We start from the raw sequence: 27,626 nt of genomic DNA, 5'->3' as shown, positions 1-27,626 counted from the left end.
GTGGTAACATTTCTTTCCCTCTTGTACGCACAGGAGTACACAATGGAGCCTCTCATTTGTCTGTGGCTTTGGAATGTTCTGGACCTGTTGCTCCTCGCAATGCCCACTGGTGGCCACCCTTTCCAGCCCTGCCTATCTCACAGAGCTGCCTCATACTCACTGACGTTTGAAGGCAAATGGAGCCCTACTGCTTTCCCCAAGCAATACCCAATGTACAGACCTCCCGCACAGTACTCTCCTCTCAGAGGTAAGAGAACCACTGTCCTCCAGTAAGCAAGAGAAAAGCACATTGTAAAAGGGGAAAGGAGAGTTTGGGGAAGTAATGGGTAACTGAAAATAAGTTAATATAAGAGGTTTAACCCTTTTTAGTGTAAAAACATTAATTGCTCACAGAGAGTTAAAATTTCTCCTCCATTTTATGGCTAGCATGAGGGGACATAGTTTTAAATTGAGGGGTGATAGATATTGGACAGACATCAGAGGTAGTTTCTTTATTCAGAGAGTAGTAGGGGCATGGAACACCTTTCCTGCAGACAGTACTACTACTTGCCAACTTTAAGGGCATTTAAATGGTCATTGGATAGGCATATGGATGAGAATGGAATAGTGTAGGATAGATGGGCTTCAGATTGGTTCCTCAGGTCGGCGCGACATCGAGGGCCGAAGGGCCTGAACTGCGCTGGAATGTTCTATTACCTTACTATGGCACTAACGCTTCAACTTAGAGTCACAGAGAAAGTACTCCCAGCCTATTTCACCTCTCCCTGTGGCTCAAACTAGTTTGCAAGTAATTAGTTGTCACAATGATTTCAAGTTTCTTCGCTCTTATTTGGACAGGTACGTGAACGGTAAAGGTTTAGAGGGATATGGGCCAAATGCAGGTAAATGGGGCTAGTTCAGGAAATCTGGTCAGCATGGAGAGTTGGGCAGAAGGATCTGTTTCTGTGCTGTATGACTCAATAACTCTAAGCTGGTACGAGTGTGTTAAGGCTTCCGTTAGCATATGAGGGTGATGCTAGTGACGGTGATTTTGACTCTTTCTTCATTGCTCAGTCTGATGGGGTCCAGCCCATCTCCTCAGTTGTGCCTCCTGCTAGTCTGGCCTGGCATTACAACAATGGGCCAGAAGCTAAGCACAAACTCAACGATGCATTGGGAAAAAGGTGGACGTGCACAGTCACACTCCAGCCTCACTGTTTGACGGGGAAGGATTACTTGAGGAAATCAGCTGAAATGTAAAATGAGAATTCCTCCTGGTGTCTCTGGGATCCAGAGAATGGGGAAGGTGGGGGGGGGGGGGGGAGGGGGGAGTGGGGAAGGTGAACAACTCAGCAACCCAATCGTAGCTGGTCTCTTCATACTGAACTGACTGAGTTCAAAAGCCCTCAGGGCGTTTCCTCTGCTGACCTCAGAGGCACGGATACCACCAGCCAGGAGCATCTCTCCGGCTCAATCACAATGTCCAGGGTTGGCCCTGAGCTCACTCAGGGCATTTAAGAGGCTTAGGAAATGAACCTGTACCAACAGCTCAGCTCACCTCCGCTGTAGGTATCCTGCAAAGATTCCTATAGTGTGGGCACAATTCCCAAAGGGAAGTCTTCTACTGTGAGATGATCCAGTGTTAGATAAATGGTTATAACAAGCTCCTTTATGATGCTGTTAAAATAGAAGTAGCATTTGACTTTGTGTGAAATAGTTGATGGTGAGTCAGCAGTCCATGGCACTCTCTCTTTGATTGCAGTTGATAAGAATAAAAGCAGACTCCTGAGACACTGTTACTTGCTCACATGGTCATAAAATATCTGTATCTGTAGTAGTTTTGCTAGCCTGAGTGGTGTAGTTGTTCATCAGCTTAATTGACTTAACTACCACCATAAGGGCAGCAGCACGGTGGCTCAGTGGTTAGCACTGCTGTCTCACAGTGCCAGGGACCCCGGTTTGATTCCACCCTCGGGCGACTGGAGTTTGTACATTCTCCCTGCATCTGTGTGGATATTCTCCCATAGTCCAAAGATATCAGGTTAGGGTGGATTGGCCATGCTAAATTACCCAAAGTGTCCAGGGATGTACAGGTTAGGGTGGATTGGCCGTGCTAAATTACCCATAGTGTTCAGGAATGTGCAGACTAGGTGGGTTATCCTTGGGAAATATACGGTTATGGGGATAGGGTGCATGAGTGGATTTGTGTGAGATGCTCTTTGGATTACAGACTCGATGGGCTGAATGGCCTCTTCTGCACTGTAGGGATTCTATGTTTCAAGGAGCTCACTCAATAACTTAACGAATGCTTTACACTGAGTTAATCACTTAACCTTCCAATACAGCCATCACTCACAGTGATAAGTACCATCTCTGGCAGTTGGATTCACTGGCCAGCCCTGGGGTACGGGAATACAAAACGCTGGTGCGGCCACACTTGGAATATTGTGTACAGTTCTGGTCGCCATATTTCGGGAAGGAGGTGGAAGCATTGGAAAAGGTGCAGAGGAGATTTATCAGGATGTTGCCTGGTCTGGAGGGAAGGTCTTATGAGGAAAGGCTGAGAGACTTGGGTCTGTTCTCATTGGAAAGAAGAAGGCTAAGGGGGGATTTGATAGAGACATACAAGATGGTCAGAGGATTAGATAGGGTAGATGGAGAAAGACTTTTTCCTAGGATGATGACGTCAGCGTGTACGAGGGGGCATAACCACAAATTGAGGGAGTGATAGATTTAAGACAGATATCAGAGGCAGATTCTGTACGCAGAGCGTGGTAAGGGTGTGGAATGCCCTACCTGCTAATGTAGTCAACTCAGCCACATTAGGGAGATTTAAACAATCCTTGGATAAGCACATGGATGATTTTGGGATAGTGTAGGGGGATGAGCTGAGAATAGTTCACAGGTTGGTGCAACATTGAGGGCCTGTTCTGCGCTGTATTGTTCTATGTTCTATGTCCTATGTCCTATGCTCTAATACACCGAGAAATGAACTCATGCTACACTTGCACAGGAGACGCAAAGAACTAACGCAAGATGCACAGTGTCGCTGGATTCTTCCAGGCACCAGCCATTCCAAGTGGAGTAGGGCAGACCTTTAATGAAATTTACAGTCTACCCAACACACCCACTGGTACAGAACAGGTGGTACAAGGCTCTCTTGTACATGAGAGAGACAAGCAGCTCAGTAATTTGAGGCTGGTGTTGGTGGAACCTGTGGGTGGGTTCAACCAAAGCGCCAATGGAAACATTGCGAGTCTCAGTGCAGAGATGCTGATTCATCTAACTTTTAGCTCCAGAGATTGGGCCTCCTGATGAAAGTTAATTGACATGACAGTTAATTTTCAGAAGCTGTGAGCAGCTGGTGCCAACACGTCCAGGGTGTGCTGACCTGTGAGCTCACAAACCTATCCCAACACTCTCCAGGTCTGTAAAAAGTTCGCGCAGGGCAAGCCAGTGGATGGGTTGAGCTTTGTGGGAGAGTTTTGCAAACCTTTGGGTCAGCGGTGTAAATCTCAGCCCGAATAACAGTACATGCAGTCAATTTCGGTATTGGTGAATTCATTCTGATCACCACAGGTTCAAAATTGGGCGTAATTCCTGAACCCGACCTCAGCATAGCTTCGGGTCCAAAACATCTCCAATCAATGTAGACACTGAACCAGAAACAGCATTGCAATTGGCCAAAGATGTTCAGGTTAGGGTGGAATGGCCGTGCTAAATTACCCTGGAATGTGCAGGGTTAGGGTGGAATGGCCGTGCTAAATTACACCGTGATGTGCAGGGTTAGTGTGGAATGGCCAAGCTAACATACCCTGTAATGTGCAGGGTGAGGGTGGAATGGCCGTGCTAAATTACCCCGTGATGTGCAGGGTTAGTGTGGAATGGCCAAGCTAACATACCCTGTAATGTGCAGGGTGAGGGTGGAATGGCCGTGCTAAATTACCCCGTGATGTGCAGAGTTAGGGTGGAATGGCCGTGCTAAATTACCCTGAAATGTGCAGGTTAGGGTGGAATGGTCGTGATAAATAACACCATGATGTGCAGGTTAGGGTGGAATGGCTGTGCTATATTACCCCATGATGTGCAGGGTTAGGGTGGAATGGCTGTGCTAATTTACCCTGTAATGTGCAGGGTTAGGGTGGAATGGTTGTGCTAAATTACCCTGAAATGTGCAGGGCTAGGGTGGAATGGCCGTGCTAAATTACCCCATAGTGTGCAGGGATGTGCAGGGTCATAGATTCAGAGAATTCCTCCAGTGTGGAAGCAGACCATTTGCCCCATTGTGTCCACACTGCCCCTCCGAAGAGCATCTCACCCAGACCCACCCTATCATTCTATATTCCCCATGGCTAACCCACCTGGTCTGCAGATCCCTTAACACAATGGGCAATTTAGCATGGCCAGTCCACCTAACTTGGACATCCCTGGGAGGAAACCGGAGCACCCGGAGGAAACCCACGCAGACACAGGGAGAATGTGCTAACTCCACACAGACAGTTGCCCGAGGGTGAAATCTCTCTCTCTCTCTCTCTCTCTCTCTGACTGTCTTTCTCTCAAGCAAGCAGGAGTTTTCTTTTCCATTGCTTTCTTGGTGGAATTTTATTGGGAATTAAAAGGAAGAGATTTGGAGTTGCGGGGTGATGTGGGTGATGTTTTACATGAAGAATTGCATCCTTTCACTGGTTTGATTGTTCCTCTGCTGACCTTCATGGTTCATATAGTGTCCAGTTCTGATTGGTTTGTTGGCAGTGACAGCATTATTCCATGTGAGGGGGATCACTGGAAGGAGCAAGTGACCCTTGACCTTTACCCTTATGATGCTGGGACAGACAGCGACTTCACTTTCTCCTCAACCAATTTTGTGACAGCTCCCCAATAACTAAGGTAATTAGTTGCAACTTCTGAGTGCACACTTGGCATTAGGTTTGAGGGGCAAGGTGTATGGGGCAAAAGAAATATATGCGTTGGTGTCCACACGGAAGGAACCCAATATATGGATAATGGCCTCTGGAGTTTATTAAAAGATCACTTTCAACAATCCAGGTAGTTCCTCCATAACACGATAGTTGTGTTCTTGTGCAACCCTTCATTATAGAAACATCACTCTTTAGAAACAGTGCCTCAAGTGTTGGTGATGTAATCGCATTACAGTCAACACTGTTTAGCATTTAGCACTAGAAAACTCATCCTGGTGGTCAGCAGGACATAATTGTCCTCAGGCAAATCGGGGGATAACCTTCACTTCAGAGATCCACAAGAATAAGGCAAGGTCTCTCTTCAGAGGCATCTTTACAAGGACTCTTACCAACTTTTACAGAAAGTATTCTATCTGGATCCACCGCAACTTGGTACAGCAACTGCTCTGCCCAGGACCATAAGAAACTACAGAGTGGTGAACACAGCACAGTCCATCACACAAACCCAACTGTCCACCCACTGACTCCATCTACATTTCTTGCCAACTCACAAAGGCAGCCAGTATCATCAAAGACTCCTCCCACCCCGGTTCTAATCTCTTCCATCAGGCAGGAGATACAATAACTTTTGTAGCAACAGGTTCAAGAACAGCTTCCTCCCCACTGTTATTAGACTTCTGAATGGACCTCTCAAATTTCAAATTTAATGTTGATCTCGCTCTCTGTGCGTCTCTGCGGCGGTAACATTGTATTCCTCGCTCTGTTCTATTACCCAAATGCACTCTGTATGGTATGAACTGCCTGTACTGCACACAAAACAAAACTTTTCACTGTACCTCAGTACATGTGACAATAATAAATCAAATCAAATCAAATCAATACTAGTCTAGGGCCTGTTCAGGATGGGCAGAGGCAGGACTCTCTCCTCATTACAGGTGAGGAGCTAAATAATAGTTAGCACACCATCCACCTTGACTCATTTTGCCCAAATGTGGGCTGTTTACCACTGGATTGAGAAGGGGGGAGATGGAGGGCAGATTATACAGGAGACAGAAGTAGTTTCAGTGCAACTGGTGAGGCGTTCCCTGGGAGGGATTAGAAAGTGCAGAGGGCACGCAGGGTTAGCGATGTCAGGGGTTGGGCTGGATGGCAGTAAGTGAAGGGAGTAATAATGAGAGGTGATGGAGCATGAGCCTTCGTGGGAGGTGGGTACAGCAGCAGAGGGTTGGGGGGGGCGGGGCGGCAGGGGGGTGGGGCGCGAGGTGTCAGAGAGAACGAGCAAAAAAATAAGCAAACAGCCTGTTACAATAGTGAAACATAATGGGACCTTTGAACAGGACTACTTCAAGGTCAGTTGGGAGGGCCCTAACAAGAAACCATCCAAGACAGTTTCACAAGAGGATGCCTGAAGACAGACAAGTGATTGATCCCAGCCTGATTAATGAAAGGATCATTGTCCCAGTAAACAAATAACACCAGGAGTGAGTCTCAGCCCATGGACCAGATAGATTGACCCCCGGCCCCCCCTTTACCTGCAGCTCCCCTCCACACCCACCGCCAGTCCTGAAGAAGGGTCACATCCGAAACGTCGACTTCCCCACCTCCTGATGCTGCCTGTCTCCCTGTGTTGTTCCAGCCTCCAGACTGTCTCCCTGTGTTGTTCCAGCCTCCTGCCTGTCTCCCTGTGTTGTTCTAGCCTCCTGCCTGTCTCACTGTGTTGTTCCAGCCTCCTGCCTGTCTCACTGTGTTGTTCCAGCCCCCTGCCTGTCTCACTGTGTTGTTCCAGCCCCCTGCCTGTCTCACTGTGTTGTTCTAGCCTCCTGTCTGTCTCCCTGTGTTGTTCCAACCTCCTGCCTGTCTCACTGTGTTGTTCCAGCCTCCTGCCTGTCTCACTGTGTTGTTCCAGCCTCCTGCCTGTCTCACTGTGTTGTTCCAGCCTCCTGCCTGTCTCACTGTGTTGTTCCAGTCTCCTGCCTGTCTCACTCTGTTGTCCCAGCCTCCTGCCTCATCTAGATTGACTCCCACAGTAGCTGCAAAGACAACAGCTGAAATCATTTTGTAGTAAATAGTAGTTTCTTTGAGGTTCCTCACAATATTAACAAATAGGGTCGAGTTAAATAGGGTTCAGAAAATCACAGGGATAGATTTCATCATAAGTATAGATACACATATAACCAAAGTATAATAGAAGCATCAGGGAAAGGCATTTAAACATCGATCTGAACGTTAATTAGCCTCAGGAAGCACTTTCTCCTATCTCTAAAAAAAGTCCAATGTGAAATAGATCAATTGCAACTTATTAATCACAAAATGCTAACAGTAGAAGTTGTTCTATAGCTGGGATGGCAATGGCCTAGTGGAATTATCACTGCACTATTAATCCAGAGACTCAAGTTATGTTGAAAAATGTGGTGATGGAAAAACACAGCAGGCCAGGCAGCATCCGAGGAGCAGGAGAATCGACATTTCGGGCATAATCCCTTCTTCAGGAATGAGGCTGGTGTGCCAAGTGGGCTGTGATAAAGGGTAGGGGGCGATGGAATTTGGGGGAGGGGTGCTGGGAATACGATAGGTGGAAGGAGGTGAGGGTGAGGGTGATAGGCCGGAGAGGGGGTGGGGGCGGAGAGGTCGGGAAGAAGATTGCAGGTCAAGAGGGCAGTGCTGAATCCGGGGGTTGGGACTGAAATAAGGTGGGGGGAGGGGAAATGAGGAAGCTGGAGAAATCTGCATTTATCCCTTGTGGTTGGAGGGTTCCTAGGCGGAAGGTGAGGCGCTCTTCCTCCAGGCGTCGTGTGGCCAGGGTCTGGCGATGGAGGAGGCCAAGGACCTGCATGTCCTTGGCGGAGTGGGAGGGGGAGTTAAAGTGTTCAGCCACGGGGTGGTTGGGTTCGTTGGTCCGGGTGTCCCAGAGGTGTTCTCTGAAACGTTCCGCAAGTAGGCGGCCTGTCTCCCCAATGTAGAGGAGGCCACATCGGGTGCAGCGGATGCAGTAAATGATGTGTGGGGAGGTGCAGGTGAATTTGAGATGGATATGGAAGGATCCCTAGGGGCCTTGGAGGGAGGTGAGGGCGCAAGTTTTGCATTTCTTGCGGTTGCAGGGGAAGGTGCCGGGAGTGGAGGTTGGGTTGGTGGGGAGTGTGGATCTGAAGAGAGAGTCGCGGAGGGAGTGGTCTCTCCGGAACGCTGATAGGGGAGGGGAGGGAAATATACCCCTGGTGGTGGGGTCTGTTTGGAGGTGGCGGAAATGACGAAGGATGATATGGAGGTTGGTGGGGTGGTAGGTGAGGACCAGTGGGGTTCTGTCCCGGTGGTGATTGGAGGGGCGGGGCTCAAGGGCGGCGGAGCGGGAAGTGGAGGAGATGCGGTGGAGAGCATCGTCGATCACGTCTGGGGGGAAATTGCGGTCTTTGAAGGAGGCGGCCATCTGGGTTGTTCGGTATTGGAATTGGTCCTCCTGGGAGCAGATGCGGCGGAGGCGAAGGAATTGGGAATATGGGATGGCGTTTTTACAGGGGGCAGGGGGGGAGGAGGTGTAGTCTAGGTAGCTCTGGGAGTTGGTCGGTTTATAGTAAACGTCCGTGTTGAGTTGGTCGCCCAAGATAGAAATGGAGAGGTCTAGGAAGGGGAGGGAGGAGTCTGAGACGGTCCAGATAAATTTGAGGTCGGGGTGGAAGGTGTAAGTAAAGTGGATGAACTGTTCAACCTCCTCGTGGGAGGATGAGGTAGCGCCGATACAGTCATCAATGTAGCGGAGGACCAATTCTAATACCGAACAACCCAAATGGCCTCCTTCTTCAAAAGACCGCAATTTACCCTCCGACGTGGTCGACGATGCTCTCCACCGCATCGTCCCCTCCCACTCCACCAAGGACATGCAGGTCCTTGGCCTCCTCCATTGCCAGACCTTGACCACACGACGCCTGGAGGAAGAGCGCCTCATCTTCCGCCTAGGAACCCTCCAACCACAAGGGATGAATGCAGATTTCTCCAGCTTCCTCATTTCCCCTCCCCCCACCTTATCTCAGTCCCAACCCTTGGACTCAGCACTGCCCTCTTGACCTGCAATCTTCTTCCCGACCTCTCCGACCCCACCCCCTCTCCGGCCTATCACCCTCACCTCCTTCCACCCATCGTATTCCCAGCGCCCCTCCCCCAAATTCCGTCCCCCCTACCCTTTATCTCAGCCCGCTTGGCACACCAGCCTCATTCCTGAAGAAGGGCTTATGCCCGAAACATCGACTCTCCTGCTCCTCGGATGCTGCCTGGCCTGCTGTGTTTTTCCAGCACCACATTTTTCAACTCTGGCCTCCAGCATCTGCAGTCTTCACTTACTCATGTTATGTTCCTGGGTTCAAATCCCACTATGGCAGATGGTGTCTTTTGAACTCAGCAAAATCTGGAATTCAGGGTCGAACAATGACCGTGAATTGATTGTTGTAAAAACCCATGTGGTTCACTAATGTCCCTCAGGGAAGAAAACTGCCATCCTTACCTGGTCTGGCCTACATGTGACTCCAGACCCACAGAAATATGGCTGACTCTTAACTGCCCTCTGGGCAACTAAGGATGGGCAATAAGTGCTGGTCTAGCCAGCAATGTCCTCATCGTATGAATTAATATTAAAAAGAACATGAATATAAAAACAACATGACAGAAAACATTATCTCACTGGATATATTGGCCAAGATTTGTTAAAACTCACTCTCAGCAAAGACGGTTCTCATTGCTCTAACCTGTTCAAAGACTACCTCAGATCCAGCCCTGTTATCTTATCATCAAATCCAAACTTATTGATCATCACTTGGGGCAAACTAGAAGGAGCCAACCTTATTTTCCATGACTTCGGATTTATTTGCCAAGAATCCCTGGAAAATAATTGTTGGTCGGGGCACAACAAAATCCACAGCTGGCATTTCCCATTAGAATTGAAAGATTGGCGGTTTCCTGGTGCTGTCAGAACCGTGGCCTGGGGTAAGTTATCTCATACACTCATACGTTTCTCATCCTATCATTTCGGCAAGCCAGAGGCTGGGTGTATTATTTAGCAACTCGTGTGGGGAGCAATGTAGAAAGTTGAGATGCGATTCTGGTGCCCAGGACTCCACTTCAGACACTGCAGCCTGTGGTGCCCACCCTGAAACTCTGACAAGATGACACAGACACAAAATAATCTGGCTCTCCACTTTCCGGGGGAAGATCTCGTGATGCTGGTGGATGGGTTGATGGAGAGAAGGTCTGAGTGCAACAAGATATCAACCATCAGATAGGTCCCTTCCAACCAGGAAAGGCAGCCGTGCTGCAGGAAGACCAATGATCTCCCCAGGGGGGCACCAACACCGTCTTCTCTCTGCCACCTCACACCCACTGGGTCATTACTCGCTCTCACCCAGCCAGTGCACAGGCCGCTCACCAAGGCCTCCAACCTCAGCGTCACTTTCACTCGAGAGTTTCCAATCAACTCAATCTCCATAACGTCTATTCCTGATGAAGGGCTTTTGCCCGAAACGTTGATTTTCCTGCTCCTCGGATGCTGCCTGACCTGCTGTGCTTTCCCAGCACCACTCTGATCTAAACTCTGGTTTCCAGCATCTGCAGTCCTCACTTTTGCCTTGCTCAATCTTCATAATTCGTAACGCTTCCTGCCCTCTGCATGTACTGCTCACTCAGAGATGGCTGCCTCTCTGCTCATGTACAATCCTGAGTGCAGTGGCACGATGGGGAGAGCAGGGAGAGGGGGACGATGGGGAGAGCAGGGAGAGGGACGATGGGGAGAGTAGGGAGAGGGATGATGGGGAGAGCAGGGAGAGAGGGACGATGGGGAGAGCAGGGAGAGGTACGATGGGGAGAGTAGGGAGAGGGATGATGGGGAGAGCAGGGAGAGAGGGACGATGGGGAGAGCAGGGAGAGGTATGATGGGGAGAGCAGGGAGAGGGACGATGGGGAGAGCAGGGAGAGAGGGACGATGGGGAGAGCAGGGAGAGAGGGACGATGGGGAGAGCAGGGAGAGAGGGACGATGGGGAGAGCAGGGAGAGGTATGATGGCGAGAGCAGGGAGAGGGCCGATGGGGAGAGCAGGGAGAGAGGGACGATGGGGAGAGCAGGGAGAGAGGGACGATGGGGAGAGCAGGGAGAGGGACAAGGGGGAGAGTAGGGAGAGGGATGATGGGGAGAGCAGGGAGAGAGGGACGATGGGGAGAGCAGGGAGAGGATCGATGGGGAGAGCAGGGAGAGGGCCGATGGGGAGAGCAGGGAGAGAGGGACGATGGGGAGAGCAGGGAGAGGGACGATGGGGAGAGCAGGGAGAGAGGGACGATGGGGAGAGCAGGGAGAGAGGGACGATGGGGAGAGCAGGGAGAGGGACAAGGGGGAGAGTAGGGAGAGGATTGATGGGGAGAGCAGGGAGAGGGGGACGATGGGGAGAGCAGGGAGAGAGGGACGATGGGGAGACCAGGGAGAGGGACAAGGGGGAGAGTAGGGAGAGGATCGATGGGGAGAGCAGGGAGAGGGGGACGATGGGGAGAGCAGGGAGAGGATCGATGGGGAGAGCAGGGAGAGGGCCGATGGGGAGAGCAGGGAGAGAGGGACGATGGGGAGAGCAGGGAGAGGGACGATGGGGAGAGCAGGGAGAGGGACGAGGGGGAGAGTAGGGAGAGGATCGATGGGGAGAGCAGGGAGAGGGGGATGATGGGGAGAGCAGGGAGAGAGGGACGATGGGGAGAGCAGGGAGAGGGACGAGGGGGAGAGTAGGGAGAGGATCGATGGGGAGAGCAGGGAGAGGGGGATGATGGGGAGAGCAGGGAGAGGTACGATGGGGAGAGTAGGGAGAGGTACGATGGGGAGAGAAGGGCGAGGGACGATGGGGAGAGCAGGGAGAGGGATGATGGGGCGAGCAGGGAGAGAGGGACAATGGGGAGAGCAGGGAGAGGGACAAGGGGGAGAGTAGGGAGAGGATCGATGGGGAGAGCAGGGAGAGGGGGACGATGGGGAGAGCAGGGAGAGGGACGATAGGGAGAGCAGGGAGAGGGACGATAGGGAGAGCAGGGAGAGGGACGATAGGGAGAGCAGGGAGAGGGACGATGGGGAGAGTAGGGAGAGGGACGATGGGGAGAGCAGGGAGAGAGGGATGATGGGGAGAGCAGGGAGAGGGACGATGGGGAGAGCAGGGAGAGGGATGATGGGGAGAGCAGGGAGAGGGACAATGGGGAGAGCAGGGAGAGGGAAAATGGGGAGAGCAGGGAGAGGGAAAATGGGGAGAGCAGGAAGCGGGGGATGATCGAGAGAGCAATCCTCAACCCTTAGGCTAATATTCTTGAGACGTGGATTTGAAAATGAAATTTGAATTTGGAATAAAAACTTAATGTTAGCCATGTACCAACTGTCCATTTTCAATAAAACCTACAAGGTTCACTGGAGGAACAAAACTGCCATCCTTACCTGGTCTGGCCTGTGTGTGACTCCAGACCCAGAGCAATGTGGTTGACTCCTAACTGCCCTTTGAAATGACCTTGGAAGGTGTTCAGTTTAAGGGCAATCCAGGATGGGCAATAAATGCTGGCACAACCAGTCATGCCCAAATCCCATGAATGAATCAACAAAATGTCCTAGTGCCGACGTTTACTGAGATCAACATCACTTGAAAAACGTAGCTGTTTGCAAAGGCTATGGGCCCTGACAATATCCCAGCAGTGGTAGTCCAGAATTAGGAGAAAGTGAGGACTGCAGATGCTGGAGAGTCAGAGTTGAAAAGTGTGGTGCTGGAAAAGCACAGCAGATCAGGAAAATCGACGCTTCAGGCATAAGACCTGGTGAAGAGCTTATGCTCAAAACATCGACTCTCCTGCTCCTCGGATGCTGCCTGACCGGCTATTCTACTCCAGAATTATACTCACCCTGGGCCAAACTGTTTCAGGGTGGTGATAGCCTTGGGGTATTATTAATCCAGAGACGCAGATAATGTTCTGGGGACCTGGGTTCAAATCTCGCCAGGGCAGATGGTCAAATTTGAATTCCGGGAGAACAAAACTTTTGGAATTGTGACTCTAATGATGACAATGAATCATCAATTGTTGGAAAAACCCCATCTGGTTCTCTCATGCCCTTTAGGGAAGGAAACTGCCATCTTGGGCCTACATGCTCTCTGGGCAATTAGGGATGGGCAATAAATACTGGTGAGTGACACCCTCATCTATGAATGATTAAAGGGAAATGAATACAATATTAGCAATTCCCCAGCAGGTGAGAAATAGCTGGGATATGTCCTGTCTGTAAAAGCAGGACAAATCCACTTACAATCCCATCAATTTATCCTCATTCAAAGGCCCATTGTTGGAAGGTGGTGTTGGCAGGACTATTAAACTGCCCACTTAATCACCACCATCTTGAACATTCATTCCTTCCATCACTGGTTCTCTGTGGCATTTTCCCCAAAATGGACGACAACTCACCTGATGCTCCTTCAGCAGTATTTTCCAAACCTATAAGCTCAACATAACTGTCCTGCAGGAGGTGCTGATGAGCCGCTGCAGTCCATGTACGTTCCCAGCGATGGTGCTAGGATTTAATCCAGCGACAATGATGGACTTAGTTCCAAGTCAGTATGTGTGTGTGGTTTTAAGGAGAGTAGAGATCACAGATGCATGAAAACACTTGTAAACGTATCACTGGCTAGATCACAATTTCTGAGACCTTGCTGGGCACTGATTTGTTGCTGTGTTTCCTACGTTATAGCAATTTCAAAATCTTTTAGGGCTGTAAAATGGGTTATGGACATCCTGAGGTTGTGAAAGGTACTACATAAATGCAGACCTTCCCTTGTTTAAGTACTTTCTGTAAAATTGAGCAACTGGAAAGGTATTCTCTATTTATCAAGAAGATCAGTGGTTCTTCTCTGTCCAGCGAACTGGGCGTGGGGGTGGGGTGGGGGGGGGTGGGGGTGGTGTGGAGTGGGGGTGGGGAGGGGGGTGGAAGTCAACAATGTGTCCTGTCTGAAGTGAGGAGCTGCAGCTGGTTTATAATTACTGTACTGCATCCCACAGTCAGGAACCACATTGACAAAGTAAGTGGTGTTACTCCAAGCAACCAACAGAATCAATTTCTGGTCAGTATTTGATTTCATTCAACGAAGGAACAGAGATGACAAAATTAGCCTTTGTCCCTGAGAGGGTGGTCCGGGGCATGGAGTGTTGGCATCATCAAACAATGTCTACCTACCCACAAGGAGCTAATGGAACACAGAACATAGAAAAATACAGCGCAGTACAGGCCCTTTGGCCCTCGATGTTGCGCCGATCCAAGCCCACCTAACCTCCATATTCCTATCCAATGCCCGTTTAAATGCCCATAAAGAGGGAGAGTCCACCACTGCTACTGGCAGGGCATTCCATGAACTCACGACTCGCTGAGTAAAGAATCTACCCCTAACATCTGTCCTATATCTACCACCCCTTAATTTAAAGCTACGCCCCCTCCACAGGAACAATGGTGATGCCTACCACAGCGGATTGGTCTACCTTTTCAGCCTAGGCTCAGCAGTGAGGAATGGCGTTAAGCATGGTGAGGGATGGCTAATGGCACTGTCATCCTTTCCCTTTCTGATTGTATCCAAGCCTCACGAATAACGAGTGGCTCATTCAGAAGGGTGGAGAGCTGAGAAACAGAACCAACTTGCAATCGCTCTAATCTTTAGCAAACAGATAAACCTCGCTTCACTTCTGTACTGGCACCAAGTTACATCATGAATTTGCCTAGTTCAAGTCAAGTGATCTGTAAATGAACTTAATCAATAAATCTACCAACATTGGTATAATGCTTTGGTTTTTAGATCTCCAGCATCTGCCATTATTTGTTTTGGTATAATCTTAATTTTTTTTTCATAGAATCCCTACATGTAGAAGCAGGCCAGTCAGCCCACCTTAACCGACAAATCTTTGGACTGTGGGAGGAAACCGGAGCACCTGCAGGAAACCCCCGCAGACACGGGGAGAATGTGCAAACTCCACACAGAGAGCTGCCCAAGGCTGGAATTGAACCCCAGGGCCCTGGTACTGTGAGGCAGCAGTGCTAACCACTGAGCCACCGTAATAAATAGCATTTTAACCACAGCCGAATGTTCTACCACTTTCTACGCCAAACCACCCCTCTAACCCACCACAACCACCCCCTTCAAATTTTCTGGGCTAATTCTGAGACACAGATTCTCACCATTTTGTCCCAGTCTTTAATTTATTCTCCTTACCCCTACCAACCCCAAATCTAAAGTTAAATTGAAAGGTTTTTATTTTGGTTTCATTATTGTCGAAGAATATTGCAGGCATCTTAAATAAACTCTAAATTCATCCTGTTTCTTTCCTGCTGTTTCCTCTCCTCCACGCACTCCCTGAAATGCTAGCGGGTGATTGGGAGCACGTTGCTAAAATTCTCCGTCTCCTATCTGGTATATATCTGTTAAATTTCAGGGTAGCCAAGTTACCAAGTGCTAATGGACAAAAGCAGTGAGCATAGAGAGAGCTCTCACCTCCGAATTCCCCGACAACTTACCCAGACATTGGCCTTCACCTGGTCAGACATTGCTGTTCCCTCATCACCGTTCGGTCAAAGTCTCTGAAGATCCAAGTGAACCTCCCACTGCGAGTGCTGTCACCGTGCACACTGCAACAGTGCAAGAAGAATTTGGTCTCCCTGCAACAGGAAGGATGTGAAACTTGAAAGGGTTCAGAAAAGATTTACGAGGATGTTGCCAGGGTTGGAGGATTTGAGCTACAGGGAGAGGCTGAACAGGCTGGGGCTGTTTTCCCTGGAGCGTCGGAGGCTGAGGGGTGACCTTATAGAGGTTTACAAAATTATGAGGAGCATGGATAGGATAAATAGACAAGATCTTTTCCCTGGGGTCGGGGAGTCCAGAACTAGAGGGCATAGGTTTAGGGTGAGAGGGGAAAGATATAAAAGAGACCTAAGGGGCAACTTTTTCACCCAGAGGGTGGTGCATGTATGGAACGAGCTGCCAGAGGAAGTGGTGGAGGACGGTACAATTGCAACATTTAAAAGGCATCTGGATGGGAATATGAATAGGAAGGGTTTGGAGGGCCATGGGCCAGGTGCTGGCAGGTGGGACTCGATGAATTTCGAGTGTGTGGTCAGCATGGATGAGTTGTTACATCTTTATGACTCTATGACTCTAAGAATACCATCCCAACCTTTTCAAGGTCACCTAGAAATAAGCAATAAATGTCAGCTTTGCTAGAGCTGCCCAGATCCTGAGAATGATTGTTTGGAATTATACAGTGCTGCTTTTGTTGAATAAAGTGTATCAGCCCAGCTATGCTGTCAGAGGGTGTCTAGTTATACAAAGCGCAGAGCATCGACACCATGGAAATCAATTCAAGGCAAAGTCCTTTTTAGTTATTAGCAGACAGACAACTCAGTAATGGCTCTTAATTTCAGCATCATGTTTCAGAGTACATTTCTGATCCATGCACTCCTTTTACAGCTACCAATAATGTTCTCTAAAGTCCTCATACTCGCTCCATCCATTTTTCAAACGTTAAAAACACTTGGTCTGAACCTGGTTTGACCCTTCTCTTATTTCCTTTGTGGTTATTTGAGTGTATCCCATCTGGCCCAGGTGTCCCGTGGATGTTTAATGCTTCAGCACATCCGCTTCCGGGATTTCCACTTCTGTTATCAATTTGAAACCAGAATCGGTGGACGTGGATGTCTACTTGTGATTAATCTGATACAGCTGTAACTACAAGGTCTCCTGTAATAACTTGTACCTAACATATCCTTTAATAAATTAATCTTGGTCTTGAAACATTTTGTAGTGACATTTGCTGAGCAATTCCTTGTTGCTATCAGATATCTACTTCTGAATAAAAAAACCGAAAGAAGGTTATGAGGAAGGATCGCGTGACCCAAAACGTTAACTCTGATTTCTCTCTACAGATGTTGCCAGACCTGCTGAGCTTTTCCAGCAACTTCTGTCTCTCTGGTTGCCAACACCCAGTGGGTTTTGTCACCTCCTTGTTGAAGCACAATTCCATGTGCCTTCTATAACAACTGCTCCATAATCCCATTCTATTGTAGAGAGTGCTGAAGCAGGTCATTTGGCCCATCCAGTCCATACTGATCCTTCGAAGGGCATCCCACCCAGACTCACCCCATCCCTCTAACCCTGCATTCCCCATGGCTAACCCACCTAGCCTACACATCCCTGAACACTATAGGTAGTATGCCAATCCACCCTGACCTGCACAATTTTGGACTGTGGGAGGAAACCCACGCAGACCTGGGGAGAACGTGCAAACTCCACACAGACAGTCGCCCGAGGCTGGAATTGAACCCAGGTCCCTGGCACTGTTAGGCAGCAGTGCTAACCACTGAGCCAGGAGAAAGTGCAGACTGCGGATGCTGGGGATCAGAGTCGAGAGTGTGGCGCTGGAAAAGCACAGCCGGTCAGGCAGCATCCAGGAAGCAGGAGAATCAACGTTTCGGGCATAAGCCCTTCATCAGGAAAGAACTTATGCTGGAAACGTCTATTCTCCTGCTCCTCGGAGGCTGCCTGACTGGCTGTGCTTTTCCAGCACCACTGCTTGACAATGAGAAATGGAGACTGTCATGTTGCAGTTGTATAAGACTCTGGTGCGGCCACATCTGGAGTATTGTGTACAGTTTTGGTCGCCATACTATAGGAAGGATGTGGGGGTAATGGAACGGGTGCAGAGGAGGCTTACCAGGATGTTGCCTGGTATGGTAGGAAGATCGTATGAGGAAAGGCTGAGGCACTTGGGGCTGTTCTCATTGGAGAAAAGAAGGTTTAGGGGAGATTTGATAGAGGTGTACAAGATGATTAGGGGTTTAGATAGGGTTGACCATGAGAACCTTTTTCCACGTATGGAGTCAGTTATTACGAGGGGGCATAGCTTTAAATTAAGGGGTGGTAGGTATAGGACAGATGTTAGGGGTAGATTCTTTACTCAGCGAGTCGTGAGTTCATGGAATGCCCTGCCAGTAGCAGTGGTGGACTCTCCCTCTTTATGGGCATTTAAACGGGCATTGGATAGACATATGGAGGATAGTGGGTTAGTGTAGGTTAGGTGGGCTTGGATTGGCGCAACATCGAGGGCCAAAGGGCCTGTACTGCGCTGTATTTTTCTATGTTCTATGTTCTATGTTCTATAGCATTGAGAGCATCACAGGCCATCCAACAACTTCATTTACATAGCCCCTTTAATGTAGTCAGACATTGGAAGGCACTTCACAGGAATGTTATGAGATGAAATATGACAATTAGACACGTAGGGAAATTAAGACAGATCATCAAAAGCTTTGCAAAAGCTGTTACCAGACCTGGCCTCAGGTACACAAGCACCTTCTGGCAGAGGTCACTAACTAATAGTAAATCCTGATTTATTAACCCCTTTCTAACCCAGGCATGGTGTGTTAAAGGGGAATCGACATTTTGGGCATGAGCCCTTCTTTCCTGAAGAAGGGCTCATGCCCGAAACGTCGATTCTCCTGCTCCTTGGATGCTGCCTAACCTGCTGCGCTTTTCCAGCAACACATTTTCAGCTCTGATCTCCAGCATCTGCAGTCCTCACTTTCTCCTCCATGGTGTGTTAAAGCCAATTGTTACTATACGGATCAGCCAGCCCAGTCACAAAAACAGAGATTGCTGGAAAAGCTCAGCAGTTCAGGCAGCATCCGTGGAGAGAAATCAGAGTTAGCATTTCGGGTCCCTCAGCTAACCTAGTGTTGGCCAGAAATTAAGTAGGACAAAGTGAGGACTGCAGATGCTGGAGATCAGAGTCGAGAGTGCGGTCCTGGGAAAACATGACAGGTCAGGCAGCATCTGGGGAGTAGGCGAATTAAACCTGATTACATTTTATACGGAATCAAAGACACAGATGAATTGTCAATATTGAGCCAGTGCAGACATGATAGGTCACACTGTAACAGTTTATATGCAGTTATGTAGGGTGGATCAGTGGTTAGCATTGCTGCTTCACAGCACCAGGGAACTGGGTTTGATTCCAGCCTCGAGTGACTGTCTGTGTGGAAGTTGCACATTCTCCCCGTGTCTGCGTGGGTTTCCTCCGAGTAGTCCGGTTTCCCCCCCATAGCCGAAGATGTGCAGGTCAGGGTGAATTGGCTGTGCTAAGTTGCCCGTAGTGTTCATGGATGTGTAGGTTAGGTTCATTAGTCAGGGGTTAATGTAGGAGAATGGTTCTGAGTGGGTTACTCTTCGGAGGGTCGGTGTGGACTTATTGGGCTGAAGGGCCTGTTTCCACACTGTGGGGATTCTATTCATAGAACATAGAACATAGAACAGGCCCTTCAGCCCACGATGTTGTGCCGACCATTGATCCTCATGTATGCACCCTCAAATTTCTGTGACCATATGCATGTCCAGTAGTCTCTTAAATGACCCCAGTGACCCTGCTTCCACAACTGCTGCTGGCAATGCATTCCATGCTCGCACAACTCTCTGTGTAAAGAACCCGCCTCTGACATCCCCTCTATACTTTCCTCCAACCAGCTTAAAACTATGACCTCTCATGTTAGTCATTTCTGCCCTGGGAAATAGTCTCTAGCTATCGACTCTATCTATGCCTCTCATTATCTTGTATACCTCAATTAGGTCCCCTCTCCTGCTCCTTTTCTCCAATGAGAAAAGTCTGAGCTCAGTCAACCTCTCTTCATAAGATAAGCCCTCCAGTCCAGGCAGCATCCTGGTAAACCTCCTCTGAACCCTCTCCAAAGCATCCACATCTTTCCGATAATAGGGCGACCAGAACTGGACACAGTATTCCAAGTGCGGTCTAACCAAAGTTTTATAGAGCTGCAACAAGATCTCATGACTCTTAAACTCAATCCCCCTGTTAAAGAAAGCCAAAACACCATATGCGTTCTTAACAACCCTGTCCACTTGGGTGGCCATTTTAAGGGATCTATGTACCTGCACACCAAGATCCCTCTGTTCCTCCACACTGCCACGAATCCTGTCTTTAACCCTGTACTCAACTTTCAAGTTTGACCTTCCAAAATGCATCACTTCGCATTTATCCAGGTTGAACTCCATCTGCCACCTCTCAGCCCATCTCTGCATCCTGTCAATGTCCCGCTGCAGCCTACAACTGTCAACCTATACTCCAACCTTTGTGTTGTCTGCAAATTTGCAGACCCATCGTTCAATCCCCTCATCCAAGTCATTAATAATAATTACAAACAGTAGAGGCCCAAGGACAGAGCCCTGTGGAACACCACTCACCACAGACTTCCAGGCAGAATATTTTCCTTCTACTACCACTCGCTGTCTTCTGTTGGCCAGCCATATGGTGACATTCATACAGTGACATTTACAGTGGAAGCTGTCCTGTTATAGCTTCCAGACACCTGGGCTCCAAATGTGACCTGCCTCTATCATAGGATGGATTTGCACATGCTCACATGGTTCTAAAGTTGAATGGGTGACAATATTTTTCTCTGCCCCTCAACATACTTGATATCGCCAGAACGTCAGCACGGTGCTAACATTCAGCTGGTAGCATTGCCCAAATCTTGATGTTGATGGTGTTTATCCCCTGCAGACAAAGAACAAACTCAAAGTAAAATACAGGACAATGTCATAAGCCCAGCATTTGGCTTGAACTCTTTTCTCAGTTGTATGATGGGGGAACGCAGGTCAATGCAATTGCATTGCACATACTCTAGGCAGTCTTAGAGTCCAGACATCGCAGCATTCACAGAAACAGAGGATTTTTCCGCATGGCAATAAGTTATTCAGGAGCAAGTGCATTTGCAGCCCCCTTCAGCACACCGCACATTCCTGATGACGAGCTAACACCCGAAAGGTCGATTTTCCTGCTCCTCGGATGCTGCCTGACCTGCTGTGCGTTTCCAGCGCCACACATTTTGAATAAGTTACTCAGGCCAACATGGCTGCTGAAGCTATTTCAATTGGAAATCTGATTGGTTGCTCATCTGTCTTGCTTTTCCTTGAAAACTATCCATTCAATTCTCTTCTGAATGTTTCTATTGAATCTTCCCTCCATCACCCTTTAAACAACACATACTAGATCATTTAAAAATTGCATCATCCCCCCCAACCAATTCTCTTGCAAACTGAATCGAGTCTGCATCTTCTGAACAACAACCCATGCACTCAATCAAAACACTTTATAGTATTGAACACCTTGATTAAATGCCCTTTTGTGCCCTTAGTTCTCAGGAGAGCAATCCATTGCACTGAATACTAGTTGTACAAAGAACAATACAGCACAGGAACAGGCCCTTCGGCCCTCCAAGCCTGTGCCAACATATTTTACCCTTCTCTCCTAAAACTGTCTTCCCTTACATGATCCGTATCATTCTGGAGCATTGTGTGCAGTTCTGGTCTCCTTACCCGAGGAAGGATATACCGGCTTTGGAGGTGGTGTAGAGGAGGGTGACCGGGATGTTTTCGGAGATGAGGGGGTTACCCTGTGAGGAGAGGTTGAGCCGCCTGGGACTGCACTTGCTAGAATTTAGAAGAATGAGAGAGGATCTTATAGAAACATTTAAAATTATGAAAGGGATGGATACGATAGAGGCAGGCAAGTTGTTTCCATTGATGGGAGAGACTAGAGGACATGGCCTCAAGATTACGGGGAGTAGATTTAGGACAGAGATGAGGAGGAACTGCTTTTCCCAGAGAGTCGTGAATTTATGGAATTCTCTGCCTAAGGAAGCAGCAGAGGCAGCTTTGTTATTTATATTCAAGACACAGTTGGACGGATTTTTGCATGGTAGGGGAATTGAGGGTTATGGGATAATACAGATAGGAACAGCTGAGACGATGGATAGATCAGCCATGATCTTAATGAATGTTGGAGCAGGCTTGATGGGCCAAATGGCCTACTCCTGCTTCTATTATTATGAAACTATGAAACAATTCATGTATTCGTCCAGGTGTTTCTTGAATGCTGTTATTGTGTCTGCTTCCACCACCCCCTCTGGCAGCATGTTCCAGGCACTCACCACCCTCTGTGTGAAACACCTACCTCACACATCTCTTTTAAACTTCCTCCCTTGCACAGTGAACCTGTGTCCCTTAGTGATTGACCTCTCAACCCTGGGAAAAAGCTTCATACTTTCCACTCTATTCGTGCCATTCACAATCTTATAACCTTCTATCAGGTCGTTTCTCAACTTCCTGCGTTCCAGTGAAAAACAAACCCAACCTCACTTCATAGCTAAGATCCCACATACCAGGTAACATCCTGGTAAACATTTCTATAAACTCTCCAAAGCATCTAACATCCTTCTGGTAGCGTGGTGGCCAGAACTGTACACAAGTTGCGTTGCTGGCCTGATGTTAGTGGGTTGCTGGTTGGAGTTAAACACCTCCCAATAACAGCCTCACGCTGATACCGACTTGGTCTTGCTTTGAGTTACAGAAATGCCTCTGGATTGCAAGGGTTTCCAACTGGTCTTCTTGGGGTTTGTGCAATGGAGATTGTAGTCGGCTTGGCACCAAGAGTAGGACACGATTTATCTACACACAGCCTTCCAGCAGTGGGATTCCATGCCCGGAAGAGGAAACGTATTCCCAGGAACCGCTTTGGATGATATTGTTAGATGTGTGACTGGCAGAATTGCTGTTGAGTGATAAAAGCTTTGGTCTTCGAAGTCACAGTTAAGAGTCACTGATGCATGCTTAAGAATATTTAGAAATGGAAAATGTTCATTGAAGCCAACAAATCCATTGCTTTTTGATTGTTCTCAATGGTTTCTCACCCATCAGAGCTCTCAAAACCTTCCCTCTTTAAAAACGCAATTAAATATCTTTTGAAACTAGATATATATAGTAGGCTTCATTGGCCTTCTCTGATAATTTATTCCATGTAACTGCAGGATAACAAGTTTTCAGTGGTGCTTTTCCAGCGGCACACTCTCGATCCTGTCCCCCAGCATCTGCAGTCCTCGCTTCCTCCTTCCATTATTTAGACCGTACCTAGGTTACCGTGAACAGTTTTGGTCCCTTTATCTCACATATACTGGCATTGGAGATACTCCCGAGAGAGATCACTAGTTTGATCCTGGGCATCGAGGGATATACTTTATGACGAGGTGTTGAGTGAGATGGACCTGTACTCATTGGAGTTTAGAAGAATGACAAGCATTTATTGCAACATGAAAGATTCTTAGAGGGTTTGGCAGGGTAGATATGGAGAGGCTCTTGCCCCTTCTGGGAGAGTTAGGACCAGAGGGCATCATCTCAGAATAAGAGTTCACCTAGTTAGGACAGAGATGATGAGGAATTTCGTCTCTAAGAAGGTAGTAAATCAGCAGAATTTGTTACCACAGAGGGCTATAGAGGCTCGGTCATTAAGTACATTCAATGCTGAGATAGACAGATTTTAAGTAGTGAGGAAATTGAGGGTTATAGGGTAACCCTCAATGAAAATGAAAATGAGGATTACCATTTCAGCCTTGATCTCAGTGAATTGATGGGACAATGATATAAATTTTACTCCTACCTCTTATAATCTCATAGTCAAATGGAGAAGGGGCCAAGTTCAGGAGTTAGTGCTTTTAAGTTTGATTTCTTCCCTGTCTTTGTTAAAAAGATTTTGAGAATGGTTTTGCTTTTTTTATAGGAAGATAACTTATCATATGGTGAGCTTACTATGTACCTGCTTTGAAAATGCAATAAAACTTCAAACAATTATAAAAAAAAAGGATGAGCAGACAGTTAGATGATACTCACAGAATAATTATTTCAGATTGCTAAAATGGAGGATCAGGAAATGTCAGTTCAACATATTATGAAACATAGTTAACGAGCTCAGGCCCCAACATCACTCGTGCGTGGGAAAATGATTATGATTGTTTGTGACCAGTTTCTCAGTCAAAGTGCACTGCTGCGGGCCTTACAACATCCTGTGCACAGCCATCATCAGCTGCTTCATCAATTGACCTTTGCTGTATCGTCATTTCAGCATGGGGATGTTTGCCAGATGGTTCAGTACAAGTTACAGCTCCTCAGAACTTGAAGTGGTCTGTACTAGCATGCAGCAACATTTACGGCTGACAGGCAGGAGGCTGGAAGAACACAGCAAGCCAGGCAGCATCAGAAGGTGGAGAAGTTGATGTTTTGGGTGCAAATGGGAGGCACGGTGGCTCAGTGGTTAGCACTGTTACCTCACAGCATTGGCCGTGCTAAATTGCCCATAGCATTAGATGCATCAGTCAGAGGGAAATGGGTCTGGGTGTGTTGCACTTCGGAGGGTCAGTGTGGACTTGTTGGGCCGAAGGGCCTGTTTCCACACTGTAGGGAATCAAATCAAATCAAACTCTTCTTCAGGTCAGGCAGCAACGTTTAGGCCTGGGCTGGCAGGTGGCAAACAACATTTACACCAGACAAATGTCAGGCAATGGCCACTTCCACAGCAAGGCTGCCATCGCTTGATTGGCAGCTTATGTAAACCCTTAAACATTCACTGGCTCCACAGTCAGTGATGTTAATAATAGTTGAGTGTGGAAAAGCACAGCAGGTTAGGCGGCATCCGAGGAGCAGGAAATTTGACGTTTCAGGCCGGAGCCTTCATCAGGATGTTAACAATAGTCAATTTGATTTGCAAAATGCATCTTCTAAGGCTCTTCTGACAGCACCTTTCAAACCTCATGACCACAGTCACCTCGAGGAACAAGGACGGACAATGCGTGGGAACACCGGCATCTGCAAGTTCTCTTCCAAGTAACTCACGACCCCAACTTGGAAGCGTATTGTAGTTCCTTCATTGCTGCTGGGTCAAATATCCAAACAGCAATATGGATGTACCTCCACCATAGGATCTGTGATGGCTCAGAAAAATGGCTCACCAACTCTGAAGGAGAGTTAAGGGTAGGCAACCATTTCTGGCCTGAGTCTTGTAAATGAATCCAAAATGTTGTCCCATGAGTGAATTAAAAAAGAAGTACTGACAAATAGTGGGGGCAAAATGTGATCAATCATTGATCCAAACCAAGTTGGGAAGTAAATCATTTGTAAATGAGATTAGATTTTAGATTTAGGTTTTATTGTCACGGGTATTCAAGTATTGTGTACAAGAGTACAGTGAAAAGTGTACAATACTGCCATACATGACATTATCTTGGGTACAAAGTACCTAGGTACAAACATAAGAACATAAGAACTAGGAGCAGGAGTAGGTCATCTGCCCCCACAAGCCTGCTCCCCCATTCAATAAGATCATGGCTGACCTTTTCATGGTGAAAGTGAGGACCGCCTCATTCCTGATGAAGGGCTTTTGCCTGAAGCATCGACTCTCCTGCTCCTCGGATGCTGCCTCGCCTGCTGTGCTTTTCCAGCACCACACTCTTGCCCCTAATCTTTTCATGACCTCAGCTCCACCTATCCACCCGCTCACCATCAGCCTTAATCCCGTTACTGTTCAAACATTTATCCAGCTTTGCCTTAAAAAAACATTCAACAAGGTAGCCTCAACTGCTTCACAAAATCTTAGTAACTGAAATAGAGAAATAAAGAAATGTTAAAAAGTTCAGCACTACACTCTTTTTAGCACAAATTCTGTAAGGAAGGAAGGTCTGACAGATGGAGGGATTGAGTCCCATGGGGTTGGAGAGGAGGGGGAATGGTGTGCTAATAAAGAAGAAGTTAATCAAGAGGCTGTGTCATGGTTTCTGATCTCAAAACAGGAAAAAGGAAGGATATTAAACCAGCAATTTTGGTGTTGTGCATTAAGGGTGAGGGACAAAAATTGAATTGAAGAGCAATGCAGGCTGTGGAGGAATGGCAGCTGTAAAATTTTCTCTTGTCACTCGCTCGCTTTGGTATTGATGCTCCAGTTGGTCAAATTTGACACTTGGCAGAGTTAATGAGGGGAAACATACATTCTCCTTGGGGAAAGGTGGTGAAGGAGTGAGAATATCAATGGGCTCTAGGGACACAGGTTCAAATCCCACCAGGGGAGCTAATGGAATTCAAATTCAATTGACAAGACTGGAATTAAAAGTTAGTCTCAGTAACCGTGGCCGTGAAAACCAACATTGATTACTGCAAAGAGAAACCCTAACCCCAGGCCGACAGCAATGTGGCTGACTCTTGAAAAAGGCGATTGTGGTGTACTTCTGAGCTGGAAGGCCTGCTCCAGGGTGTGTCATCATATTTCTGAACGTGTTGATTAAAACAAAATCGACATTCTCCTTCCTGTCCTCTCCTGTTCCAATTATCACCAACTCCAACTTCTGCAAAATTCCAGGAGCCGCACTAAGTCTTACTCACTCATCATCCTCACAGTTATCCATTTCCTTGGCCTTTCTGTATTGGCTTTGCTATGTTCCTAAATCTGAGTGGTATTGTGAGACTCCCAAAAATAGGACAGATGATTAGATTCCCTACAGTATGGAAATAGGCCCCTTGGCCCAACAATTCCACACCGACCCTCCGAAGAGTAGCACACTCAGACCCATTCCCTTACCCTATATTTACCCCTGACTAATGCACCTAACACTATGGGCAATTTAGCATGGCTAATTCACTTGACCTGCACATCCTTGGACATCCCTAGGAGGAAACCAGAGAACTCGGAGGAAACCCACACAGACACGGGGAGAATGTGTAAACTCCACGTAGACAGTCGCCCGAGGCTGGAATCGAACCTGGGTCCCTGGTGCTGTGAGGCAGCAGTGCTAACCACTGAGCCACCGTGCCACCAAAATGGCATGGCATCTCTTGTTCAAATGCATTCTATAATATAGGCTCTTAGCTCAGTGTGAAATGGACAGGTTGCTACATTGTTGAAGATACTGTTGTCAGGTGAGAGTTCTGATGGATATCAAAGACTTTGTGGCATATTCAAAGAGAAGGCATTTGCTGTGCATTCAGAATAGCCACTTAAATGGAATCATTTGTTTCTAAACTAGATACGGTTAGCAGAATATTTGAAACACCCTTCATGGCCACCAGACAAAAACATAAATTGCTGGAGAAACTTATCGGGTCTGACAGCATCTGTTGTGAGAAAGTGAAGTTAATGTTTCCAGCCTTGAAGACAATTCACTGGACTGGAAACATTAACTCCATTTTCTCCCCACAGATGCTGCCAGATTGGCTGAGTTTCTCCAGCAATTTGTTTTTATCTGTTTCAGATCTCCAGACACTGCTGGAAAAAGTAATGCAGGTCTAAGAGCATCTGTGGAGAGAAAGCAGAGTTAATGTGTCCAGGCTGGTGTCCCTTCTTTAGAACTGTTCTGAAGACGGGTCTCTAGCCCTGAAAGGTTAACTCTGCTTCCCTCTCAAGAGAGAGGTGGGGGGTCTAAGAAGGTATTTAGCATGTTCGCCTTCATTGCTCAAAAGTACAGGAGTTGGGATGTCATGTTGAGGTTTGGAGGGATATGAGCGCAGACAGGTGGGACTTGTTCAGTTTGAATTTATGATAGAATCCCTACCATGTATGGAACCAGGCTTTTCGGTCCTTCAAGTTCACACTGAACGAAGAGCATACCACCCAGATCCACCTGTAACCCTGTATGCCATAGCCAATCCACCTAACCTGCGTATCTTTGGACTGTGGGAGGAAACCCAGAGGATACTCCCTACAGACAGCCACCTGAGGGTGGAATTGAACCCAGGTCCCTGGTACTGTGAGGAAGCAATGCTAACTGCTGAGTAAGTCTGCCACCCATTATGGTTGGAATGGGGTGGTTGGACTCTCTGATTGTCTCCAC

The 27,626-nt window shown here is 47.8% G+C and overlaps 1 pseudogene; it reads left to right on the top strand.

Moving 5' to 3' along the window:
• The first annotated feature begins 99 nt into the window (after positions 1 to 99).
• LOC140491832 (spondin-2-like) lies at positions 100 to 22,519 on the top strand (annotated as a pseudogene).
• The last annotated feature ends 5,107 nt before the right edge of the window (positions 22,520 to 27,626 follow it).

This window comes from Chiloscyllium punctatum, chromosome 20, assembly GCF_047496795.1.
Source record: "Chiloscyllium punctatum isolate Juve2018m chromosome 20, sChiPun1.3, whole genome shotgun sequence".
In the NCBI taxonomy this organism is placed as follows: Eukaryota; Metazoa; Chordata; class Chondrichthyes; order Orectolobiformes; family Hemiscylliidae; genus Chiloscyllium; species Chiloscyllium punctatum.
Note: the sequence above shows the minus strand (reverse complement) of the source record. Positions and strands in the feature narration are given on the sequence as shown.